The sequence below is a fragment of the Corvus cornix genome, chromosome 9 (genome assembly GCF_000738735.6).
Source record: "Corvus cornix cornix isolate S_Up_H32 chromosome 9, ASM73873v5, whole genome shotgun sequence".
Classification (NCBI taxonomy): domain Eukaryota; kingdom Metazoa; phylum Chordata; class Aves; order Passeriformes; family Corvidae; genus Corvus; species Corvus cornix.
This window is the reverse complement of record NC_046339.1, coordinates 20108706-20134656: the sequence shown is the minus strand read 5'-3', so window position 1 is coordinate 20134656 and position 25951 is coordinate 20108706. Positions and strand designations below refer to the sequence as shown.

The window sequence follows — 25951 nt, the reverse complement described above, 5'->3', positions numbered from 1 at the left end:
TACAGCCTTTCTTATTCCTGAAGATGGGCGAAAGAAAGATCATTTAGCATTTTCTTGCATAACTAAAAATATAGGTCAATATTATTCTTTAAGTTAAACAGATAACAGTTAAAAACATGATTTAAAGCTAAATTCAGTTATGTCTTCATCAAGAAGAACTTGATACCATAATTACATTTATCCAGTGGGTGATTGAAGGCAGGAGCCCTGTATCCCAGTACAATGAATCACAGTGTGAGGAAGCCTTGTTCACTCTTCCCAGAGAGCTGCCTCACTAAGTCCTGGCTCACTTCTGTGAAATCCCCTTCAGTGCCCAACAGGCTTGGTTAAAACAAATCTATACTCACGCAAGCACAGAGTAATGTGATTCAAAATGAATCATTTTTTTTACTTGGTTACACAAGCTGCTGAGTTTCTTTCAGGAGCTGCAAGACAGTATCAAAAAGATCTTGCAAGTTTTCACCAACTCTTTATTTTGAACATAGTGATTTTTTTAACTGGGTGTCAGTTACTGACATTTGAATTTATCTGGTGGGGGGGGGGGGTAGGGTGTGTCCCTCTTTCACAGTGATGTATCCTGCCTGATGGTGTTCAAGGTTAAGTAACCCAGTAACCCTCCTACTAATTGTATCTTAGAACTCGATCTGATTGGAGCTGTGAGGTGAATAACAATCTTTTTGTCCTTAAAATAAAGTCAAACTTAAGAGCAAAAGACTGTGGGCACTTATGAATGTATGACCCTGGAAAATGAAGGACTTACCATTAAAGGAGCAAGAAACAGATAGTTCCAGATGGGAAGGACTCATCTGCACTATTTAGGATCAACAAACAGAAACCTAAACAAAAATAATTTATTTTTATTTTCCCAGAACGATTCAGCTGATTTTTTCCTGCTCTGTCACTTTCAAAAGAAATGCCTCTGGGCAAAGCAGAAGAGGAACACATCACTGTTAAAGAAGCTTAACAAAAAAAGGCTCGTAGACAGCAAATTTTCCTCTCACACTCTGTCTGGCAGCCAGTCATTCTCTGATCTGAGGGCAGTGTGCTGAGACCGAGACTGGCAAAGTCTCTGCTATGGGAGACCCTGCAAATGCCCTCAGCAGTCGAGGGCTGGCTGCCAGTGCCGATCACTTCTAATGACAAGCGCAGATTAAGAAAACATCCTAGGAGAGGTTCTGGGCTGGAAGATGTGCTCTGTCTGGTACTCTACGGTTCAAAAAGCACAAAGTTCAAGGTTGCATGTGACCATCTTATAAAAACAGCAGTGTTTTTATGGTTTCAGATGACTCACAAACAAGTGCTTAGATTTGCTTTATATTGCTTTACAAACATGGAGTCAAGTGAGCAACACTTTCCAGCTCATTTCCAGTTCCGATCCAACACAGGGCACAAGTGATTACCCAGCTGGCTCAGCAGCTCCAAAGCTGGTGACAAAGAATTGAATAGTTTAGACTGAACAGACTCATCCATGTGAAGATGTAACTCCTCCCAGGGCCCACAGATCACTTTCACCTCCATGCCAGTGTTGCAGCTTTTCTAAATCTGGTTCATTACATGTGGCTTACAGACGTGAAGAACTGGAAGCCATGGTCACAGAGCAGTGCTCCTCTTCCAAGAAATCGTCGTCTACACGTGCATGTGCACAGACACAGAGTGTGAGGCCCAAAGGCTTGAACTGAGCTAGCCTAACCACTGAGCAGCAGTTTAGGCAGGTGTAGACAAACCCAGCACCCTGCACAAGCCCTTGTGGCATCTACAGAGATGTTTGCAGGAGTCAATGAACCCCCAACCAGCCTGTCTGCAATCCCTGCACACTCTCAGCAGCCCTGCCACTCAAATTCAGCTTTCTGAATCCTACAACAGGTTGCAAGCAATAATAACATTTGATTCTGCACTGCACATTTGATTTTCACTACATCTAGAGCAGTATTTGAGGACAGAAATTTCAGGGGCAAGGGCAGGGGCATTAATTGCCAGCAGCACAGCAATTCCTGTACCTGTTTCTTTGGTCTTCTAACACAACACAATTATGTCTCATACTTTTGTTTTGTAACCTGTGACTGAATCTAGAGTTATTTACTGGGCAGAGCACAAGGACTTGCTCTAGAACAAAACTACCCCCACACCATCATTTTTAATAAAGAAATCTTATATTCATTTAATGAGCCATTTTCAAGCATTCTAAAGTTTATGAAGTCCTTCATGATTTCTCTCTGGTTGCCTTAAACTCTGAAAGGCTCAAGGTGCATAAGCAGTGACTAAGCATTTCCTCTGAATTCAGGAACACCTGAACACAGCCCTTACTGTTGATGCATTTTCTATTCACTAGTGTGTCACAGATATAAAAACACTGAAAAACCCCTACTGGTTCCACCCAAAAGTTACTAAATGAATAAATATTTACCTGCACTTTAAACAGAGAAATAAAGCAGTGAGTCTTCATCCTGTTTCTGCGAAGATCCCATCACAATTACTTAGTTACTTGTAATGTTATTAGTAGGACTACTTGTGATTTCTATTTCTTGTGATCTGCGTAGTCTGTTTTCTTCACTTTCATGTCCCCATGTTTCACTTCCCAATTACATCCTGTGAAATGCCTAATATGGTGAAACTATTCAAATGTACTTCTATTTTGTTCACAAATTCTGCTTTTTGTTGTGCTCATATTTGAATTTATATAAATGAGAACACAGAGTTAAAAAGCAAGACTGAACAATTTTTCAGTAATTAATTATTATGAGCCATTTTGTGAAGGTATTGCCCATCCTGCTCCAGGTATCACTTGAAAAACTTCATTCTTTATGATTAAAATAAACTCCCAAGTGTGGATTGCAAGAGACTATGAACCAACACAGCAGTGTCTACCTAAGTGTATTTTAAAGACATGGTGCTGCAGTCCAACTTGCCATTTGATTACAAATACTGCCACATGACAAATAACAACAGTATCCCATCACTAGCATCAGGTATACAGTAAATACTATCTGAAACTAGAAGCAATCACTAAGAATAGTTCCTGTGCTGAAGAAGGAAAAATACAGGCATCTAATAAATACAGTTTACCTCCAGCTATTTCCAACACTCAAAAGCAAATCTATTAAGTTCTTTTAGATAATAAAAGTGTGCATTTTAAACAGCTCTTGCTCCCCACTCCCTCCTCTTTCAGGTAGTGAGGCCTCATAGAAAAAATATTTTAAATATGAAGCATAATTTCAGCATGACAATTTATAATACTATGTAATTTAAGAACCCCAAATTTGCACTAATCCCAGGCTAAAAGCAAGGGAGTGCTTGGTTTCAAAAACAAACAAACAAAAAAAACAAACATGAAAAAAACAAACAAAAAAAACACCCCAAACCCACCAAAACCAAAAACACACCACAAACACAAAAGACAATCCTCCTCTCATCAAACCAACAGCTCAAATCTGAATTTGGATCCAAAAGTCATATTTGAATAGTATTCACGTATTTTACATGGTCTTTAGACATAGCATCTAAAATTACAGAATACTTGATGTAAAAACAACCTAACCAACCTAAAACCTTCTATTTTGATCAGCTGCAAGGCTCAGCACAGTAATGCAGACGACATGGCGTTTTCTGGCTTCCTTCACTAATGAAAAGGTTTCAGTCCATTAACCAACTACCTGTTCTACAGGCTTACTTCTGAGAGAAGTAAAAGCAGTTTGTGGCGTGAGGAGCACTTCAGTGAGAAATTCCCTTCCACATACTGAGACGGAACAGAGCCCGAGCAGTGCTGGAGCTGTGGCTGGCCCCAAGAACCCTTCCAGAGCATTACCCTGTACATTCGCCTCAGAGAGTTTCACACAAAGAGCAGCAATGCTGTGACCCTGTGACAGCAGCACTGGCAGAACACAGAAATACTTGGGGAGTAAAGTTCCTCAGAAAGAGGGCAGCATGCCTGGCAGTTCTCTGGCACAGGGGAGTGACTTCCTACCTTCAGTACCGTAGGTGCTGCGGTGAATAGCACTGCTCTGACCAGAGTAAAGATACTTCTACACTCAGTGGGATCAAGTTGCAAAGCAATTTCTGACACTGAGATAAATCATGAAGACCAAGATGCAAAGAATAAAATACAACCCTCTTAAGTTTGTGTAACATCTCAAAACCACCAGACTAAAGAACGTGACAAAGGCTGCACTGAAAATGGCACATTGTCTGACATTTTCCCATGCAAGGTGTGGAAGGATGGAGGAGAGGCAGCAGATACATCGTAGACAATGTATTTATCCTCCTGCTACCACTAAATTATGACACCAGCATTTACACCACTTTCTGGCAATAGGCATCTAAAACCCACCCTCTCCTTGATAAATGAACACGAGCTCCTTCTTTTCCCAGAGCTGATCACTGGAGACTTTCTTTTGACAACTTCACTGCATTCTGCACCCCAGCCTACTGCTTCACCTCCAAACTGCAGGAGCAGGTGGATACAAGGGATGTAAACCTGGGCACACAGAAGAACTGCTGGAGCAGCAGCATCTGTATTTTAGAAAGCAATTATTAAAATATGACAAAATCAGGCACCAAGAAAGTGACTCTTGCAACTGAAAACAAGGGCTTTTCAGTTTTCACACAAACAATGATGGCTTGACCAAGATAGAAATTCCTCAACACCACACTTGACTGCAGAAGAGTTACTTTCAAAGGAAAACCTCAAAAAGTATTTCCCTAACCTCCTTTCAAATTTTCTCCCAGGATAAGTGAGAAAGAAAACAAAGCCCCTCTAAAATTCTATTTTACTTCTCACCAGTACATGGCAAGTAAAAAAGTACATCATAGAACAACAGAAAATTTAACAACAAACCATTTCATTTGCCACCACACAACAATAAATCTTTCTTCAGGTTAACTGGGTCTGTTAATCACCAATGTGTAGATGCTTGAGCCAAACGTTTCAGGAGTCCTGCCATTTCTGAAGAACCCCTCTTGCATAAGGGGTCTAACCACTGCCTCTTTCTCAAGAAAATGGTCATTACATAGGTAGAAACCCTTACTACTGCACAAATAGAGCTGAAAACCACCCAAAGAGTAGCATGCTACTTTCCTGGCCAACAAGTCCCAGTTAAATCAACAATGAAAAAGCAACTTAGGGCATCAAGAGAATGGAAAACTTTCACAGTAATTGGTATATATTGTCTGGGTCTTCCAAGAGTTATCAGCACAGCACACACAGCCTGCATCTTGGATTCTCCTGAGGCAATAACCCCAGGAATTCACCCCTAAGCAGTGATATACCAGAATTTTAAAAACTGGCAAGTAGTGATGGGAAGACAAAAGGAGCCACCAAATGCTGAAGGCCTCTATAAATCTTGTAGTTGCACACAATTAAACTTGACAAGTTATCAAGCTACAAATAAATCTGAAAATTCAGCCGTGGTTTGTGAAATTCACATTAAAAAGAAAGTAACTTGAGGATACTGAAATCATGAGCTGCAGAGATAGACTAAGGCAAGAATTGCTCTGCCTTCTCATAAAATTTACCTAGAAGTTAACTGGAACAGGAATAACTCAGAGAAAACAGCTATAAATAGAAAGGGGTTAATCATTCAAATTTCTATTCCCATGACAAGAATACGCTAAAGACTCTTACTTTTTAATCTTATGATAGGATGCTTTAAAAATACTTTAGTTGCTGCACTATAGTCTGCCTCTACCTACTTTTTAAAATAATTTCTCCTTTATTTTTTTAAATGCAATAAAGGAGATTTTCTTTCAACAGAAACATTTTCACCGACAGTAGACAAAGTGAGCCTGTGCATCAGCTGGAACAATTATATGTGGTCACTTAAACGGATCTTTTTTTAATGGGGCCACTTAAAAATACATTTACCTTTTCTCCATCCTAATATACAGCACATAAAACTTATTTGTTATCAATTTCAACTATTAGAGCTGCTACAAAGTATTTTTCAATTAAGTGTTTGCATTTATCCTAAAGTAGAAGAGAAAGCTAGAACCATTAAGGTTGGAAAAGATCTCTAAGATTATCGAGCCCAACTGTTCCCCCAGCGCTGCCAAACCCATCACTAAGCCCTGTCCCTAAGCATCACATCCATTATATTGGTTCAAGGACAAACACAAGTTTACCATGCAAAGACACCAAAGAAAGAAAAACTGCCTCGTCCTCAATGCACAGATAAAAACACACCAGGATAACCAAATGTCTCCTAACTCGCAAGCAGCCTGTGACACACTTGGAAATAGAATCTAATTATTACAACTCGCCAGCCAGTGCTTTACTCACAGTATTTCTCACCCAAGTAAATTAATGTTGAAGCTTTTAAGTTAAACCAAATGGAGTACAAGAAACAGAGAGAAGTTCTTTATTTAAAATGTAGAAACAGATAAGGACTTCTGTCATTTTGTGGTGACCAGCAAATTGAATATAAAGTGAGGTGTAATCCAGCATATTTGCAGAGGCAGAAATTAGAACAGCACCAAATATATGCATTCAACTCTGAAAGATGCAGAGCTGCTACAGATCTTCATTGACTACTCATTACAAGAAATTGTGAGGGAAAGACTTGATTGTGGTCTTAACATTACTTCCAACTTTTTAAGTTACCTCCTCTCATTCTTGCCAAACTTGCTTTTATTGAAGAACTCTACTAAACAGCCTTTCCTTTTTATGCAGTACTTTTCTGCTCTTCCCTATCACTGCAACTCTTCATGCACTAGATTTATTTACAGCACCCAGAGGAAATAGAAGTTACCAGTTATCAAAACAGACTGCAGAATGTAAATAAACAATTGTTATGCATTTGTGCTAGCTGGACTCTAAAAACTAGTGCAGAGTGGCATTGAGTATCAAAAAAAAGGTATCCTAAAAATTAAAGCAGCAATTCAGTAAACAAAATGTTGCTGTTGTTTTTATTACTCAGATAAAAATAGAGTTAGGTCATTAGTCTGAGCTTCCTAAAATTTTCAACATAGCTAGAGGTCACCTAATTAAATAAACATTTTTATTAAAAAAATATATTATTTCTCTGCATTATTATCACTAGTAGTAAATGTAAAAAAGTACCTCTGAAGTGCTGGGGAAGTAAAACTGGCCTAGCATGAAGACTCTCAGTATTCTACACATCTGAAGAGTGGTATCTCTAAACACATGGGAAATTCTGCAATTGTTTGCACATAGCTTGTAAAAGCTTATAAACATAATAAAATTATTTAAAGTTAGATATGTAATTGGATGCAGATTATCAGTATATTATAAAGTGGTTTTTTTATTTTTAATAAAATATAAAAGTACTTTTGTCAAAAGCATTGGATCTGTCTTACATGGATAACAAAGAAGCAGAACAGTATTAGCTACCAAGCACAGATAATCAGTCCCTCCTCACTTTTATTATTAACAACAGAAAGGAAAGTCTCTTTTTTTTGCTAGCAAGTTTTGTGCCAAAAATTAATATACCATTTGCTGCTGACAATCTGCCAGACTAATGATGTTTTTCTTCACTCAAGAGGGTTCAGAAACTACTACTCACTTTCCAGTCAGCATTCATCACAGATTCCCAAATACAGTCCTCCCATGAAAAGAAAAACAAGACAGCTCTTCTACAGACACACACACACCTCTTCACACTTAAGTCATTACTACAAATAAATAATTTAAAACACTTCAGCAGCAGTAGACAAGTGTTCTTCACCTCCTGCTATTGTGGCTCAATCTTTACATCATGGTGTACATGATACTTTCACTTAAACCTGGCATAAGACAGAATAAAATCATAAATTCATTTAGGTTGGAAAAGACCTTAGAGGGTGAGTCCTTTAACCCAGTGCTGCCAAGCTCAGCACTAAACCATGGCCCCGAGTGCCACATCTGCACATCTTTTAAATACGTCTGGGGATAGTGAGTGCACCACTTCCCTGGGCAGCCCATTTCAATGCTAGATAATGCTCTTGGTGAAGAAATTTTTCCTAATATCCAATCTAAATCTCCCCTGGTGCAGCTGAGGCAGTTTCCTCTCATCCTATTACTTGGTACTTGGGAAAAGGCTGACCCCTTCACCTGGCTATAACCTGCTTTCAGGTTGTTGTAAAGCTCCACTACTGTAAAATTGTAAAGCTAGTTGTGGATGCCCCATCCCTGGAAGTTTTCAAGGCCAGGTTATACGGGGCATGGAGCAACCTGGGATAGTGGAAGGTGTCCCTTCCCATGGCAGGGGAGTGGAACTGGGTGATCTTTAAGGTCTCTTCCCACCCAAATAATTTTATGATTCTACATTTCAAATTTTATTTCCTACTATGTTTGGACTCATTTTTGGGGATTCAGTCTTTTCCATCTCCATTAATCAGTACCAGGACACCACTGTGTCTGCTCACATTCTGATGCTGCCATTACATGTGCCCATGTGGACGGCACACACACATATGCACTGTCTCTCTTTCACTGCTGTCTATACACCAAGTACTAACTAACTCTTCTTTGTTTAGAGGATCCCTGGTTATGACTTGGACAATCCTCCTTAAATATCCTGTGTCTGCATCCTTAGCAGGGCATACAGATAACCAAATAGTAAATTCAGAAAATCCTTCCCTCTATCAGCTGAAACAAAGTAAGACACTCAGCACTAAAGGTCAGAAATACAAATACTGCAAGCCTACATGATTTTCATACCCCAATATACAATGTGTGTGGTGGTGTGAAAATCCCAAAGGCCTTGCCTTCCTCAGCAACACCTATTTAAGTCAAAAAGGGAACTGAAAAAAAAACAACCACAAAAAAACCCCAAACACAAAATAACCATCCCAACACCAGCAAAGAGTAAATAATACCAGCCAGCTATAAGCACCAAAATGTAGAGGACCCAAAGTAGGCCTCCAGTCCCATGATTTCTCCCAGGCCAGCCCCCACACTTCCCTGTGTGCCTCCAGCCCCCCACTGCCCAGCCCTTGGCACAGCAGTCCCCTCCTTTACTGCACCTCATCTGTGACTAATGGTTTCCTTCCCTCCACAGTTGTCACCAGAGTCCTTCCTTCTGGAGATTCTGTTTTACAGAATATTATACATAGTAAAGCATGAGTTATTTCTAGCACACACCCTCAGGACAGGACTTCACAGGTACTGTAAGCAACACTGGCCTATGCCTCCAAAAACTGGCAGTGTAAAAAGACAAGACACTTAACGGGTAAGACTCACATATGGTTAACACACAGGTCCTTAAATTCTTTGGGGGTTGGGAGGGAAATAATGGGGCATCTGGGGAGAAGCACTAACCCAAGAGTAGTAAACTTAGTGATACACTGTATGAAGAAAAGAAAAAAAAAAGTAAAACAACCCAGGAATACTGAAAGGTAGATGAAGTGGAAAAAAGTACAGGCAAAAGGACCAAAGTACTCTTCAAAACCAGAAAAGGAATTTGAGACGTGAAGCCAAGCAGGAAGGGGATTCAGTGCCCAATGAAATTTTTAAATAACATTTTGTGTGCTTCTTTCTGCCATGTCAACTTTGTACTTAGCTTTTTGAGTTTCTACTGGAAACATTGACCTTTATTCACCCGGTTCTCCCCTGGAGCTGTGTCTGTACCAATGGTTTGTATACACCAACTATAGACCAACCTGCAGCCTTCTGGAGGACACAATACTAAATAGCAATGCTCACACCACTGACTGAAAACCATCCTTCTGCAGTACTCAAAAGCAGGTTTTTTGGCTGTTATTTGTAGTGACACAAATGTAATCAGTTTTTTTCAATCACGTACGCTTCATATTCTTCTCTTATGAACATTCTATACTCATAAACATCAAATTATTAACTGAAAATAACAGCATATTTCAAAATGTTACCTTTCCTTGTTAAAAAATAAAATGATGCAACAATATCAAAATTAATCTCTCAAGCACCTTATTTACCAAAGATAAAAAAGGTATTACTCAAGAGCTGGCTCCCGTAAGAACCTCAAGCACTGAAAAATGTTGCCAGTTATTCTGTTTTCTAGAGACTTTGTACAATGTTCTCCAAACCACCTACCTACTCTGGTTTTCAAACTGCTTCTAGTACTCTGTAGCTGCATACAAGCACTGGTCTTCCACATTAAATCTGTCACAAAACCACTTAAAAGCAGGACTCTGAGCCTCTTACAATGTCAGGTTAATGGTAAAGAATACCAGCTACTGCACAGTCCACATAACAGCTTTCACAAGCAACTGGCTATTCTTACACTTATTTTTAAATTATTTCATTGCCCTGTCAAGATACTTTCTGTGCACACAAAGGACTTTCAGAAACACTAAGAATTAGCACACACTTCATAGCAACACTGTACCATAAAACTAAATGCACAGCAATATTCTTATGAATTCTTATTAACAGACAACATTCACCACAGAACCTCACATGACTTCCACAAAACTGTTTATCTACCTCTGCCAGCCACATGAGCTCTTGCCCACACGCTGCCAGCTGATGCCAACTCAAAACTTACATCCTCTAATTAATCTTTGAATTCTCTCATGGAGTTTTTTTTTTAATCCAGTGGATATATGGTGCCTGGGGGCAAGGAGAGGGCAGGAATGACCTAAAGTGAGAGCAAACAGTGCAAACTCCTAATGGACTACACATTACTTAAAACTGTCCATTGGTTCCAAATTAATGCCTCTGCTTTCTGCTTTGCATACAAGAAATATGGGGGGGAAAGCTGCAGAAGAGCACTGTGAAAAGAAATTTTAAATCAACCTAAACCTTTAGTGGCCCCCAAAAGGGAACCCAAAAAGACAACAATGAGAACACACTGCTTACCTGTGTCTCATAAAAAGAAATTAGAAATCACAGTGCCGTCACTGTTCCCCTCTTACAAGTAAACTCATGCAAAGACAAAACATAACATCACATACCTGCACAAAAATTAAGCCCACCAACACAGACTTTATTCCCAATCATCATCGTTTCTGGAAAAGCAGGAACAAAAATTGTATTTATACAGCCAGTAGTAAAGTACTAAAAGATCATTTATCAATCTAATATGGGAAGTAAAACTGTTCAGCATTACAGCAACACATAAAGCTGAGCTACACAAGCATAAAACTAGACATCAATACCTCTTATGGAGATGCTTTAGGATATTTTGACGCTGCTATTTTGATGAATTCACAAAGCTATTCTAAAAAATCAGAGTAACTACAGCAAATAAAAGCAAGATATTCTTGAAACAGAAAAGCACCCTTTACAATTCAATTTCATAGCAAAAATTCAATGCAACACTACTTATAAAAAATACACAAGTTTAACAATCTTGAAAAATACAAAAGTAAGCTGCAAGTAGCAAATTTACATACTTTGTGTCAGGAGGAAGTTACAGTACTCCTAATTCTTATGCTCTTTTAAAAGTAAATACTAAACATACTTCTATATACGTAGATGTAGCTCCAAAGACACAAAATTACTCCTGAGTTCAACTGATTCACAATTTTAAATCAAGAGCACCTAAGGTAAGAAATAGATACAGCTGCCCTCCTCCCTTTTTAATGAACTGAAAAAGGTTTGGCCAACAGCCAAAGCTGGGAAGTAGCAAAGGTAGCCCAGGACAGCCTGGATCCTCTATGTGTGTACAACCAGTTTTCTGAAAGGCTGTGCCCTGTAGCAGGATAGCAATTAACCCCTGGCTACCTAAAAGACGACAAAATCAAACCAAGTAACAATGCACACACACACACAATTTATCAGTGGGGAAGTAGAACTGCCCCATCCCACTTCTCAAAGGAAGTTGGTTTTGACACCTCGGTGTTACTCTGTGTTTCTTTAATCTTCTGAAGCCAGTATGTAAATTCAATTATGTTGGTACCTACATATCCACAAGCATTTGCACATGAGGGCCTCCTCTGCAGCTCCTAATGTATGTAAATGAAACCGCATTCCTGAATTTATTTCCACCAAAGGCTGAGATAAATAGATTTCCCCATGTAAATCTGATAGACTAAAACAGATTGACCAATGTCGCTTACAAAGTACCTGATACTTCAGGTACTATCCAGATACATACAACCTTCACCTTGACAGTTCTCTGAATTGTGATTATTTCAAAGGTTACCTGCTGTTAATTCTGGATTGTAAGTACACACCTTACCAACCCAAAGCAAAACTGCTTGCTTACTAGTTACTACTAAAATTAATTACAAAAAAAACCAGGTTAAATTTCTAACACAAGATGATCTTTGCCCCCAGATCCGATTTAGTTATCAAAACAAATCACACAAACTTTCCCAGGTGAGTGACTGTAAGAATTTGCAGCACTGCCACAAAATAAATTGGTTTATGCACTCAGGCATTAATACTGAATTCCTGGCCTCCATTATTCAAAGTCCTCATACTTTGAGGCAAACGATTTGAGATGTAGTGTGTAACACCATGTGTGTCAGCCTAAGGGTATTGGTTTGAGGAAATCATACAATTACTAAAAAAAGCCAAAACCAAAAAACCCCACCAAAATAAACAGGCAAGCTTTTCTACACAACTGTGTAAATAATGCTTATTTCAGATTTTTCTGTCCTGGACTGCTTCCACAGAAACTGCCAATTGGAAAAGAGGGTGAACTTAGTGGTCTGCTGCTCCCAAGAGTGGCAAGTCAGAAAGTCCACCTAAACCAAAGCAGCCCTGTGGCCTTTAAATAAATAGAGTGCCACATTCTACAGCCCAACAACCCCTATACTTATTTTCAGGTGAGTTAACTGATGGCAACTTGTAAAGAACCAAGGGCAACACTTCCACGTCTATCTTTAGATCTGTGAAAAAGCACTTAAACTACTTGAACTGTGTGCCCTGGTCACTGAAACACAACAGCAGCTAAAACACCAGCCTGCATTTCCACCCAGCTTCTAAATAATGACATTCTTTCCTCTGCACCCTTCTCATATATATAGCATTCTAACAGCTTGAATTTCTACTGGATTTTGGGTTTAAATTATTTGCAAAATAGAGCATATAAAGACATAAGCAAACTTTAAAATGAAAGGAGTAGTGGAACAGGACACATTCTCTCTTCACTACATCACAAAAATCAAAGAAAGATTTTTTTTTTTTTTTTAAGAAGGCTTTCCCACACTAGAATTTGGAGTTCTGCCAAAAGTCCATAGACAATTGGAGAACCAGTGAATTCATAACATCAGATATTCCAAGGAAGTGAAACCTGGCTTAACAAAAGTGATTTTTACTCAAGAAAAATAGATACTTAAATAGACAAACAACAAAAATATTTTAAGACCGCGTATGGAGAAGGTCTCTTTTATTAAAAAAAAAAAAAGCCAACAAAAACAACCACGCAAAAAAACCAAAAAAAAAACCAAACCCAAAATATTTAATCAACGTCAAAAACCCCACTTAAGCATGTTTCCAAGGCAATCCACATCAAAACATTCCTGATGTTACCAATATCCCTGATATTCTTTTAAAAAAGGCCAGTAAACCAGTTACCAAAGAATTTTTGTTCAGTAATCCCTTCCTGAATCCCCATTCTCCTGAAAAGCACTGCTTGATGGCATGAAATTCCCAAGGCCTGGAAAACCACCATCAGTCTGAACTGAAGCTTCTAGATCAAAGTTTCCAACTGACCTGGTGATTGATTCCCCAGCCACCTTAATGCATTCCACTAGACTTCACAAACCTTTGCCAAGCATATGGGTGTTCAATATTCCTTTATATGCAATTTTCCTAAAAGCAAGCATGTTATAAAGTTTTACTCCACCTCTTAATTAATCTTTGAAGGCATACAGCTGTGGGAGTCTCAGCTAATACTGCAAAACACAGGCCAATCAAATTTCTCCAACATCCTTCATGCATTCATCTCACTTCAAACCCTGAACTATGGTCCTAAAAACATAAATAATATGTTGCTGGGGTTTCTAGTAATTCCCAGCTTCAGGAACTTCCTAAGCCTAAATGAAGTTCAATATCAATAGAATAATGGCAGCACGGACTTAGTACATAACATTTACAGTTATGGCTACAGTTGTCAATTCCAAATGAACAAAATCTGTCAGTGTATCTAGCAACAAGAAAAGACTGTAAGTGCATAAAGTTCTGGGGAAAAAAAACCAAACCAAAACAAACAAAAAAACCCCCTACACTCCAATAAAAACTAAGCTTTCCAGATTTTGGAAAGTGTCCAGCATGAGTCTAAGCACACATGTGTTGGAGCTAGACAAACCAGCGAATCTGGCATGAAAGGTTTCCGTTTCTCTTTCAGGAACTCTTTGAGACTAATGAAGATTTATTTCCCCCTTCCACAGAAGCAGCTCCTCGTCTATGGAAGTTCACTTGTCTGTTACGAGAGCACACGATGACAGACAGCGGAGCCAAAGCCATCGTTCTGTGCGCCGCCCGCGCCGCGCTGCACAGCGCGCGAGCAGCTGACTGGAAACACATTTCCGAAATACTGCTTTGTCATACAAATTCCTGCGGTTCCGAAGGAAAACAACGCCCAGAAAGCCAGCTGAAAACAACCAGGAGTATCCAGTAATTGAAACGCCACTTAAAATTCACAGAGGAATCACCAAGAGTTCTCAGCTGGGGGGGGGGGGGGGGATAGAAAAAAAACCACCAGGCACAGCGCAAAGCTTGTCCGGCGAACGCTCGCGGGGGAGCAGGCGCCGCGCACCCAGGGACTGCCCAGCCCCTCCGGAGTGCCGCCGAGCCCCCGGGCAGCGGAAGGGCCGGGGCTGTGCCGCTCGCCCCGCGCTGCCCCCGCGGCGGGAGGGCTCGCCCGGGCTGGACGGGCCGCCGCGGGCCCCAGACCGGGACGGAGCGGAGCGCGCCGGGCACTTGTTGCGGGGCCGTTCCCGCCGCGGTCGCGCACAAAGGCTCCGCCCCGCCCCACTGAGCTGAGCCGAGCCCTGCCGGCCGCCGCCCGCCCGGGCCCCTTTCCGCTGCCAAACGGCCGCGTCCCGCCGAAACCTTCCCCCGCGCGGGGAGGGGCAGAGCCGCCCGCGCGGTGAGCAACTGCCGTGTCGCAACCGGAGCGGTGCCCTCTTCTGCGCAGCTCGGCGCCGCGGGGCGGGGAGGCACCGCCAGCAGCGAGGTGGCGGCCGAGAGGAGGCACCGCCGCAGCCCACGCCGACACGAAGCGGGTGCCCGCCGCTCCGTCCCGTCCCGCTCGGAGCGGAGCCCGGGCACAGCCAGCCCCGCACTCCCCGCACGCTCACCCTGCCCGGGCAGCGGCCGCCGCCGTGTCCCGCGCCTCCCCAGCCAGCGCGGCGGCGCTGGCGCCAGCGGGGAGCGCTCCCTCGGCCGCCACCGGCACCGGCCACTGCGCTCCGCCGGGGTTACCAAGGCGATGGCTTCACCCTCGGGCCGGCACCGCCAACCCGGGCAAGGCTTTCGCTATCAAACCGCGGGTGGCGGCCAATGGCGCGGCGCGTCCCGCCCCTCCGGGCGCTCCCCTTCCCCGGGAGGGACGGAGTTGGCCGCGCCTCTGACCGGCGCTGGCGGCGAGGAGGGTGGGGTCGCCTTTTCCCCCGCGCCGTCGCGGGCCGGGCCGCGGAACCTCTGGCGAGACCTCCCTTGGCGCTCCAGCAGCTCTCGGCGGCCGCCGCCCGGCCCCCGCGGACAGACGCGCAGTTCCACTTTCCCCCTTGTCTGGCGCTCCCCGGGCGCGTCTCGCACTCGTAGCGCCCCGGAAAGCCGCTACTGCACCCCCCGGCCAGCCCTTCCCGCGGCCGGGCTCGGACTGCCGGCAAGGGCAGCAGCCCATTGGCACGCTGGAAAGGCTCTTCCTAGAGCAGCTTTCCCGAAGCGCCTTTCGGAAATCGTTATAGAATCTTATTGCCTTGCCAAGGATTTCAGTGATACATCCTCATTTCAAGAGTCTTGGTGCTGAGCTGTAAGGAATAATTGCATGGAAACTAGTACCTATAAAATGGGGTTTTCTGAGGCTTAAAAGAAGCAATCAAAGAAAGGCAAAGTAGATGTAACCGGTAATGAAACAACTTTTGCATGCAGCGGGCCCGTCCCCACCCACTGAAATCAGCAGCAACATTCCTGCCGCCTTTAATGAACATAGGGCGAGGCGTAGCACATCCTTGTCCACAAAGAGTATGATCATATTATGCATATTTTAACATCCCTATGCTAATAATCATGCTGTACCATTAGGCTTGTCTATTTTAGTCTGTTCATTTTTCCAGTTATTCCAGTTTTGAAAATAGATGGATGGATTTACTTCCTCAACTTCACTTACCAATTCTCAAGGCACTAAAAATCCATTAAATTTGGATTAGAAAATATCTAGGAAACGCTTTGTTGTTTTTTCCAAACCACCCAACCAACCACAACATGGATTAACTGGAAATCTATGGGAAGGACAATGATCTCCTCTATTACTTCAGCAAATGGGATTTTTGCATGTATGGTGATCATGCAATGCTACCTCTAGGCAAATCTCAGTGGAAGGGCAGAAGTTAATGAGAAATCTTGCCTACCGTGTGTCAGTTGCCTTCACAGCCTGTCTGTTGTATGTATCAATTAACAACTCCCTTTCCTGCTTTTAACCAATTCCTTAAGTCTGCTCAGTACCACAGGCATTGCTCCTGAACATCATGCTACTTCTTCACACCACAGAGTATAGTAACAACACTTGACTTCCCTTCTTCCTGGAAGAAAAAAAAAAAAAAAAAAAAGCCAGTAGATTTCAAACGAAACTGAAAATTTATCAGGCAAATACAAATGGATCCTGTTCTACATAAGAAGATTTAGTTCAGCATGTTGCGCCACTTGTTTCTTCTGTTTCAAGTTTACATTACAACTGAAACATATTTCTGAAGAAATAAGGTATTAATGAAATCCAGTAGTGTAAAAAGTCCCAGATATGCAGTTTTTCAAATCATTCTGATGCTTGTGGTTTTGACGTTAAATATTCCAGATAGTCTTGGCTTAGATACTGAAACCTTGGCTCAGTAGCTGGCCTCACTGATGACAAATGGGTTTGTGACAGGAAAGGCCTGATAATGTTTTTTTAAAAAGAGCTATTTACTCTGGATCTTGCAACATTAGGTGATTTTTCTGCAGGATCCAGTGCAGTCTTTGCAAAGCATAAGCCAAGTATGATGTGTGTGACTTACTGGACTCATCAAAGGGCTACAATCCAGAGGATTAAAAATCTGTTAACTGTACTGCCATCTTTTCAACTGAATAATGATGTCTTGAAGTGTCTATCATGCATAAAGCCCCAAGCACTTTAAAACTGTCTTGTATAGCCAATTTCTATGTCTGTGAATCGACTTCAATAAAACCTGACCACACCGAGTTTTTCTCCAGGATTGTAATCCCCAATTTCCACTTTCCATTTTCTGTTTTATGGCTCCAAATACAATATCAGTATAGAGCAGGAGAAATAAAGAGATCTTAATCAGTAGTTATTAACATATTTCAGATTATAGTTGATCAACTTGCATGATATTCATGTTCTTGTCACACATGGAGTTGTTACAGACAGTGTGTGCGATATGGATAAGGAACTTGCCTTGAAATATCTTAAAGAAACATTTTTATACCCTATGTGGCATGGAAAAAAACCCACCAGACTTTAAATATAATTTTAATTTTCAATTTCCTTATCTTTATCTTTTTCCTTATCTTCCCACCCCCCTTCACAAACAACAAATGCTCTATTATTCTGCCCCCCAGGCTATTGTTACATGTGTTCTCAGAATAACAAAAGGGTTTTGTCTAAAAGGACTGTATCTCAGTCATGTCTTTGCATGTGAAACAGCTGTACACCTAGGGCACATTCTTGGTTGCTTGAAAATGTGAAATGTGTCATTATCAGTATTTTGGGTTTACACTATTTGAATCCTGTGTCCCTGCAATGATCAAAAGAAAGGAACTAAGTTGTCTCTGCAAACACCACAGAACCCTGGCAGCAGACCCAGACATTAAAAAAAGGCAAGTGGAAATGCCATGTTAAGGATGTTTGGCCTGAAGCAGAAAAAGCTGTTCTGAAAAAAACTGAAGTTATTAAATCTAAAGGACAATGATCCAGAACACAGCAAAATACTGGGCGGGAGATGCTTAGCAAGAATTCATTAAAAAATTTAAACACTTATAGCAACTTGCTACTGTCTGATACTGTGATGCAATGGCAACATCTACAAACCAAATGAGCTTTGGGTAGTTAATGCACAGGAAAGTTTTCTGGTGAATACAGAATGACAGGAGAATTTCTCATCAGTAATTCTTTTATTTAAAAAAAAAGAAGTTATATTCAAAACTATGTGAGCAATAGCAGAGAGAATAATGGTCACTTCACACTGCATGGGCATCCCTTTGTCAGCTTGCTGCCTACTGCTATCCAATAAAAGGCTTCAGAACATCTTGTGTATGACAAATAACATGTCACTCTCCTCAGCAGTCACTAGAGGAAAGCGAGTTTTCTTTATAACATTCAAAAAATAGCTTATCTGTTAACAAAACTTTCATCTCCACTTTGAAGTCCCTCCTTCATCTATACTAGGAAAAATGTCTCCTATTGCCTAAAGTAGCAGGTTGTTACCATTTGGAAGACAGAGTCATTAGTCACTGAAATTAAGAAGTGTTAAACAAGTGAATAATATTGGTTGTGACTATTTCAAACCATGTGTTTAGTACAATAAATCACAAGAATCAGGTTTAACTGTCAAAGTTTATATTTAATCTCCTGTAGGGGAAATACTAAGAGATTCCCAATACATGATTTCATGCCCTAGGTTAAAGTACTGCAGCACATATAAATGATATGACAGAGAAGATAAGGTATGTGGGTGGCATGGTCCTGTAACAGCTTCAGCTGATAAATAAAAGCTGGCATGCTGGCCTGGACCTCCCCCATCTCTGCAGTTGTTAGACAGCCCAGTCTGTGAATCCAAGCTGGCCATTGCCACCAGGGCCTCTCAGGGTGCATCAAGATGTGCTAATGGCACAGTGAAGGACTTGGTATGACACACCACCTCAATGTTGTGAGCAGGACATTCCCCCAGAGGTGCTCTGGACAGTGCTTTGGTCCCTGTGCCTGTGTTTGCACCAGCATGGGTGTCTATAATAAGCTTCCCTTTGTGTCTCACACTGACTCCGGGGAAGGGGGAGGCAGCAGCAGCAAATGGCCTGAGTGACGTTCAGTACCAGACTGCAAATGCAGATGTCAGACAAAACGGATGCTGAGTTTGGCTAATGAAGCAACAGCCTGCAGCAAGAACAAGCAGCTTTAAACAGTGCTTTACTAAACCAAGTTATTTAACATGAGTAAAATTCAGTAGGAAAGTTTTCTGAGAACCTCGAGCGTATGCACAGGAACTAGAGAGGCAAACCCCTCTGACAGCTGCAGCAGCCCCTCAAATAGCCAGCAGCACTAATACCCAAATGGGGACCATCCTGGAACTTCACTGTTCTGTTCCCCCTACTGAATTCCATGTCTGAGGCCTCTCATTTTAAAATTTCAAGCCTACTTAAATGACACAGAGCCATTTGAAATAGAGGGCCTCTTTCTCAACCTCCCTGACCTCCCTGGCTGCTGTACCACGCCAGAATCACCAGCACGTCAGCTGATGCACCCATCAGGGCAGACACAGCCCTGCTGTAAACTGGTGGACTCAGCTCTTTCTCCTTTTCCCCTCTCAGACAAGCTGTGAGCTGGTGTGCAGCAGCAGGTCCAAGCTGGAGGGAGACCTTACCCCACCAAAGCTCTCCTGGAGCCCTGGCTGTGCTGGTGATCCCATAGAGCACAACTACTTCCCTTGGGCTCTCTAAACCGGGGCTCTGGGCTGGGGAACTGGACAGTTCCTTTGCACTGAGGCTGCAGCTCTGCCAGGAGGAGTTGGAAGCTGATCCCCCTATCCCACCATGTAAATCCACAGCCAGAAGGCACATTGTCGCATTGCTTCCAAAGCACAGAAACTCCATGGGCAGGAGCTCTTAGGCAGGCACTTCTAAATGGTGGCATTTTGATCAATTTATGCAAATTGTATTGTAATAAAGCAGCAATTTTTTAATAGCACTAATCTGTAGAGAAACTGACTGAAAATACTTATTGTCACTAATTCCATAGTATAGCCAGTGTATATTTTTCTGCATCTGTTCTGGTTTCTGGGTATGGTCACACTTTACAAGACAGCTTTTTCATGAGGTATGTAGACCTCCACCTGTATCAGCAAGTGAAGTTAAAAAAAAAATACTCAGAATGAGGAAGAGTAAGGCCTTTACAACAATCAACAGCATCCTGAAGTGGTCAACTGACTTTCCTGCTACATTCTCTCTTTATATACAAATAACTCTACATAGTCTTTCATTTTTCCAGTTTCCTAACACAGACTTTGTAAAAATAGTTCCACCAATACAAAACAAATTCTTTCATCCAAAAGGCCAATGCCTAATAGAACAGGACTTCTGTCCACATGTAACCTCACATCCCACACAGGCAAGTCTCCCACCAGCTATCATTTCCTCTGCCTACTTTATGGGTCTGAATTTGTAACCAATATTAACATTTTCTTGACTAGATTGTTAGAATTGTCAGTTTTTAGATGAGGCACCAAGTTCCCTTGTGTTATTTCTACTGACTTTTCTAATCAAATACAAAGATCCCATGACACATTTTGACAAAAAGTAGGGCACAGCCAGCTTATTTATTCTTTTACTAAAAATAGGCTTCAGTGTCCAGCAGGTTGTAATGCGAGACAGCACTTCAAGTGTAACAGCTGCTCTACCTGCCTTGATACATCTGTGTTACCAGCCCCTCTTTGCAATCTGCTAATTACCAAAATCGAAACATCAGGCTTCACAAGGACTTTAAGTAGTTCCCTTTTGTTAAAATGCTTACTACAATTAGGCTATCCAACAATTGGAAAAGCAATAAAATATCTTCTCATCCTTACAGGAGGAGCTTCTGACACCCTTCCAAGCACAGCACAGCATGTTTTACATCCCTTGGGTTAATGGCATATTACTATTCTCAGCCAGAGGCAAAGACTAGAAAGAGATTCATTACAGGAAATCCGTCTCTCTCTCAGCTTCTTTGCATACTTATTTTCTAGCTGGCCTTTTTGTTAAGGCAATTCTGATAACAGAGCAGATGTGACAACTGTGAAAACAAGTAATGATCAGGAATGTTATTGAGTCTGTCACACTTTTTAATGACTGTGGATATGAAACCCTATTATTTCAGAATTTCACCTTGAGGAGACTTTCAACTGATGTTTTGCCAAGTTTGCTTAGAGAAGATCATTGTCCAACCACAGTGGCGTTAACCACGGTTAGCAAGACTTTATTTTGTCAGATCTGACACAAGAGAGAAAACACAGTCTTTATCCCTCAAAGTACACTGATGTAGTTATCCTTTGGGTCAAAAACATCTACTGACCTGCAGTGCACAGTGGGCATCACCTCAGAATTTGGCCATGTGACATTTGCAAACCATGAAAGACTTGCTGCAATGCAAATCTTGCTTTATCTCACACGGGTTATACGTGATGTACAAACCAAAGAACGAGATGAAAGCAAATGTGATATATTGCTGGTACAATAAGACACAGGTACTGCGTTAACATTTCAGTAGCCCATGGAAAACATGATCAAAACAATAATTTCATTGCTTATCACTACTATACCTACATAGCAGGGCAAACTAAAAAGTGAAATTTTAAAAATCCATAAGCACAAGAAAAATGACAAATACTACATACATCGTCATTCCTCAAAAATACCAATTCTAACTACAAACGGACTATTATTCTATATTTAATCTCTATTTAAAATTTCAGATTCTGACTTCTTCCCTCTGGTGTCTATGTTGTAATCTTAATACTACTGATGAGTTTCTATTTTTAAAATGACTACCAAAAATACACATATCTAGCAGATAGGCTTTCAAAAGGCATTTACAGATGTCTTATTAGAGATGTTTCAAGTCTAATACTAATTTGTGTACAACTAATTTCAATGTTTATTTTTCTATAAAACTGTCCTACACTAAATGAGTGCAAACAGAGTCACAAGCACACACCGAAATTGGTGAGAAGCAAGAATGTTTGGTTCTCTGCTGCAGCAGACAGAAATAATTTCATCTCACAGTTCTACTAAACTTCCGATAATCCAGAGCCATGAGTCCCATCCTCAGAAAAAAGCAGCACTCTGACACACTTCAGAGCAGCACCCACCAAGTGTTATTAATGGGCACTGCACAACCCATGCAGGAGAGATTCCTGGAATACTCCTAAAATGCCAGTACATTTTTTGAAGCAGTACTCAGACAGCCTTTTCTTGCTAGACAATCCAGTCACCCTGAAGCAGGAAGACTCATGTTATTTCTAGGAATTATATTTTAGACAGTTTCTTCGAGCTACATATGCATCATCTTAGTTTTTAGTCCACTACAGCTAACATTACTAAGTCTGGCAAGATGCCATCACAAAAAAAAAAAATTGTTGCAGTGTAAGAATACAAGTATATTACTACTATTATTATTATTATTATTATTATTATTATTCCTTTCTAAACTAGAAATTAAGCCTGCCTTACTATTTTGGAAACTCCAGGCTTTGTGCTAGATCACTTTTAACAAAGTTTCCAGGTATTGATAAACCAAAACAAAAACCGTGTTTCACCCACTCTGCCTGGGAATCTATCACAACAAGTAGAAAGTGTCATTTATATGACTCATATGCCTTCAGATTAAACAACTATGCAAACGATGCCAAATCTTTGTTTATCACAGCTTTGTCAGCAAAACAAAATCATTCAGCAGGTGAATCATGAAATTACTGTCTGTGTGGATGAGGGAAGCAGATATGCCATCTTAACTTCACACTTCCCAATCTATTTCTCCTTCTCATCTCCTTCACTGTATGACTGCAGCACTGTTCATACAAGCAGAACTCCCCTTGCCTTTCCCTCAACACAGCCCATTTGGCTGCAGTTCAGAAAGTCCTTTAGGCACATCAGGAAAACCGAAGCTTGAGTGGCTTGCTCAGGAGAGAGCACTTGCTGCCTCCCTCTGAGAGGGAAAGTGGGCTTTCATTTCCAGGATGAGAAGTGCATCCATTTAAATGGCTCCACCATTCAGTGTGCAGCTCCTCTGCTTGAAGAGGGCTCACAGGGGGCTTTTGTGTCAATTCTGTTCTACACTGGAGAAAGACCGACAGGGTGTCAGTGCTCAGAGAAGGAGTAGCCATCTGGACAAGGTTAGGTCACCTTCACTAGAGAGCACATTCCAGGAGCTCATAAAAATGTGGCTCAAGAACACATTTTCTATTCCTGGAATGTATCTCATTGCCAAAGAAGGTAGCTACGAGCAGGAAAATATTCCATGGGGAGCAAACAAATTCTCCTGCCAAAGCCATTCCTCCCTGCTCCACCCCAGCTGATATTACAAAAGTTGAATAATGCATGTCAAGGTATTAAGTAACATGTAAACACTTCCAGTAAATGTTTCTGCTGCAAGCCTTAGCTTAACTGGTGTTGTTTCCATCCTGTGATAATGGAAAAACATCTTCCTCAGTTCTTCACCACTTAAAGCTTAATATTAATGAAGCACTTCCCACCAAACACCGACTGGAATCTTCCTCTCACCCCATCTCCAAGGTAGATTTTAAACCCCTTGAAAACCTACCTAATGAAGTCTCACTCAGAGATGGCCTTGTCTGAAAGCCTCTGATTACCTTACAGCCTATGCAGTGGGGAAACCTGATGTCTCAGAAGTATTATAGTTCTGGTAATACTCTTAATAACAGATGACAAAATTCCAGTGGAAGCGAGTTGGGGGTTTTCTCCTACCACCAAGGATGTTTTATACGAGCCTTGTCTTCCCACCATGCATTGCCCAACAGTATTCCCCACCCCAATTTTGAGAATATGTGTTTTCATATTTTTTCCCAAGGGGAGCCACAGTTCTTTTCAATCTGGTAGAGGAAATCTCCTTGGAATTTAGTGTCACTTTAGGCATGCCCACTGCTTGCACAGCACATGCCAGTAACTCCTTCTGCTTTACTGTCTGGGACACTCCACAACAGGGCAAATGCAGTTCTGAGCCAATTAACCAAAAGAGGACTTGGTTAATCACATCACTGGGATGAAGACGGGCTCTTGAGTCACCTCCATGAGACTGAGAATCATTAGTCCCAAGGGAGAACTGCCCAAGGAAATTTCTGGGATTTTCCACTGGCATGTGTACTTTCATGAGGGTTTTTTGTAGGAGAGACTGACCTAGGGTCAAGTATCCAAGGAACTTCCAGGGAACACCACTCTGAAGAATGCCTGGGCAATAAGTTTGAGAAGAGCTGTTAAGTAAGAAGGTAACATCATGCATTTTCTATAACTTTTTCCAAGCACAAATTATTTCATTTGATGTCTGTTAACTGCACAGGGCTGAGAGTTGTGGTTTGAGTTGGATTGTTTCCTTTCCATAGTTGTTTTCCTGGCAATTGAACTTGCAGCCCAGCTGAGGATGTGACACCAGCAGCACTAAACACTACTTAGATCCAAGGGTCTAAGTCACTGCAATTGCTAAGAAATATGCTCCTGTTTGGGCAATAAATAGAAAGCAGAAATAAAAGTGAACAACCTCCTCCAAGTCTTCTCCTGCCCCCTGCTTACAGCAGCAGCCTTTTGTCCCTGATCTCCCACATCTGGAAGAGAAGTAATGGGTTAGTGATACTGAACGTCACAGCTCCCAACACCAAGGCCTCCCACCTCTGTATGACAACTGCAACACTGGTACCAGTGACTGTTCAAAGACTAAAAAGCACAGGGGAACTGAAATGACACCCCCTATGGCAAAATCAGATCACAATCCCATGTTGTGTACATCTCATTAACTGATACGGGATTATTTTTTTGTCTGGGCTGATCAGGACAGGCACAAAGCAAAACCCATGCCAGAAGGAGCCTGTCCTGCTCAGAAGATAGTTCAGAAGATCATTAATGACTGCATTACAGCTATCACAGGAATGCCAGTGCTCAGTAATGAGTGTTTTGAAGAAGGGTTTCTGAATGCTACTCCCTGCTGCTTTTCCCCTACAGAAGAACTATTGGAAAGACCAAACCATCCACAAACACCTTTGGAGAAAGCTTTGGCCAGCTGCTGCTGCTTTCCTAAGAAAGGGTAACTCACTGCAGTCTTCATTCTTCTTTATACTGTGAAATAACCTGTTTTGATGAAAGACTAATAAAACTACTGATTTCCAGACTTCTAAAAATGTTAGGGCTAAGTGGACTCTCAGAAAGACCAGTGGTTTCTAGACTTTTAAAGGCCTGAAAAGTTCACTTGAAAAGCTGTTTATCTTTCAGTCAGGGCACTGGGCGTGTTAAAGCTCAGGTATAAATTCCCTATTCAGAGAGGAATGAGATGACAGCAAAGGACATGCATTTGCACTGTCCTTTTTTCCCTCCACCCACACACCACCACCTGCAAAGCAGAATAGTGTTCCCCAGCTCTTGCCTGGATCCCTCTCCACAGGGGCAGGGGAACAGGCAGGCACATGCCACAGCCTCCACACCAGCAGCACAGGAGATAAAGCAGGACACAGTGCCACAGAGCGAGGAGGAGCTTTCCTGAGGGGGCTTGTTGGTGCGCACATTGCACACACCTATAGATGTGTATAATCCACACCTCCTGCAACTTCACAGCAATTTGGCTTTCTAGCTCTCAATACATGCAAGAAATGACAGACCTCAGCCTGTCACCCACCAGAAGCTTGTGGTTATAAAGCAGTGTCTGGCAGCACCAGTCTCCTAGCCCTCTCTGCAGAGTCCTTATCCCACAGGGAGTTGGGAGCACACTCATCCAGCAGGAAGGCCAAGACCGGATGGTAATGACAGCCTGTACACATTTGGCATATGGAAATGTTTACATACCTGACTACACATAGATCTGTATCCTTATTACCGTGTGCTAAATCACAGAGCTTGGAGCAGAAGACTTAGGCAGACCTGTTTCAGCTGCAGTGATCCATCCAGACCTTACACTCC

General features: G+C 41.7%; 1 protein-coding gene across 9 annotated transcripts in view; it reads right to left on the bottom strand.

Annotated features, from left to right (window-relative positions):
* Nucleotides 1–25951, bottom strand: part of PIK3CB (phosphatidylinositol-4,5-bisphosphate 3-kinase catalytic subunit beta) — a 99605-nt gene that overhangs the window by 53176 nt on the left and 20478 nt on the right. For 2 of the 9 annotated variants that reach the window (XM_039556690.1, XM_039556693.1), the window contains exon 6: nucleotides 16441–16611. The exons of 4 other annotated variants lie outside the window; for them this stretch is intronic. The gene's annotated coding sequence lies outside the window, so the exon portion shown is untranslated. Of the gene's footprint in view, nucleotides 1–760; nucleotides 837–2404; nucleotides 3305–16440; nucleotides 16612–25951 lie in introns of those variants that run through there. 3 more of the 9 variants (XM_039556689.1, XM_019289511.3, XM_010405417.4) reach the window with 2 other exon arrangements.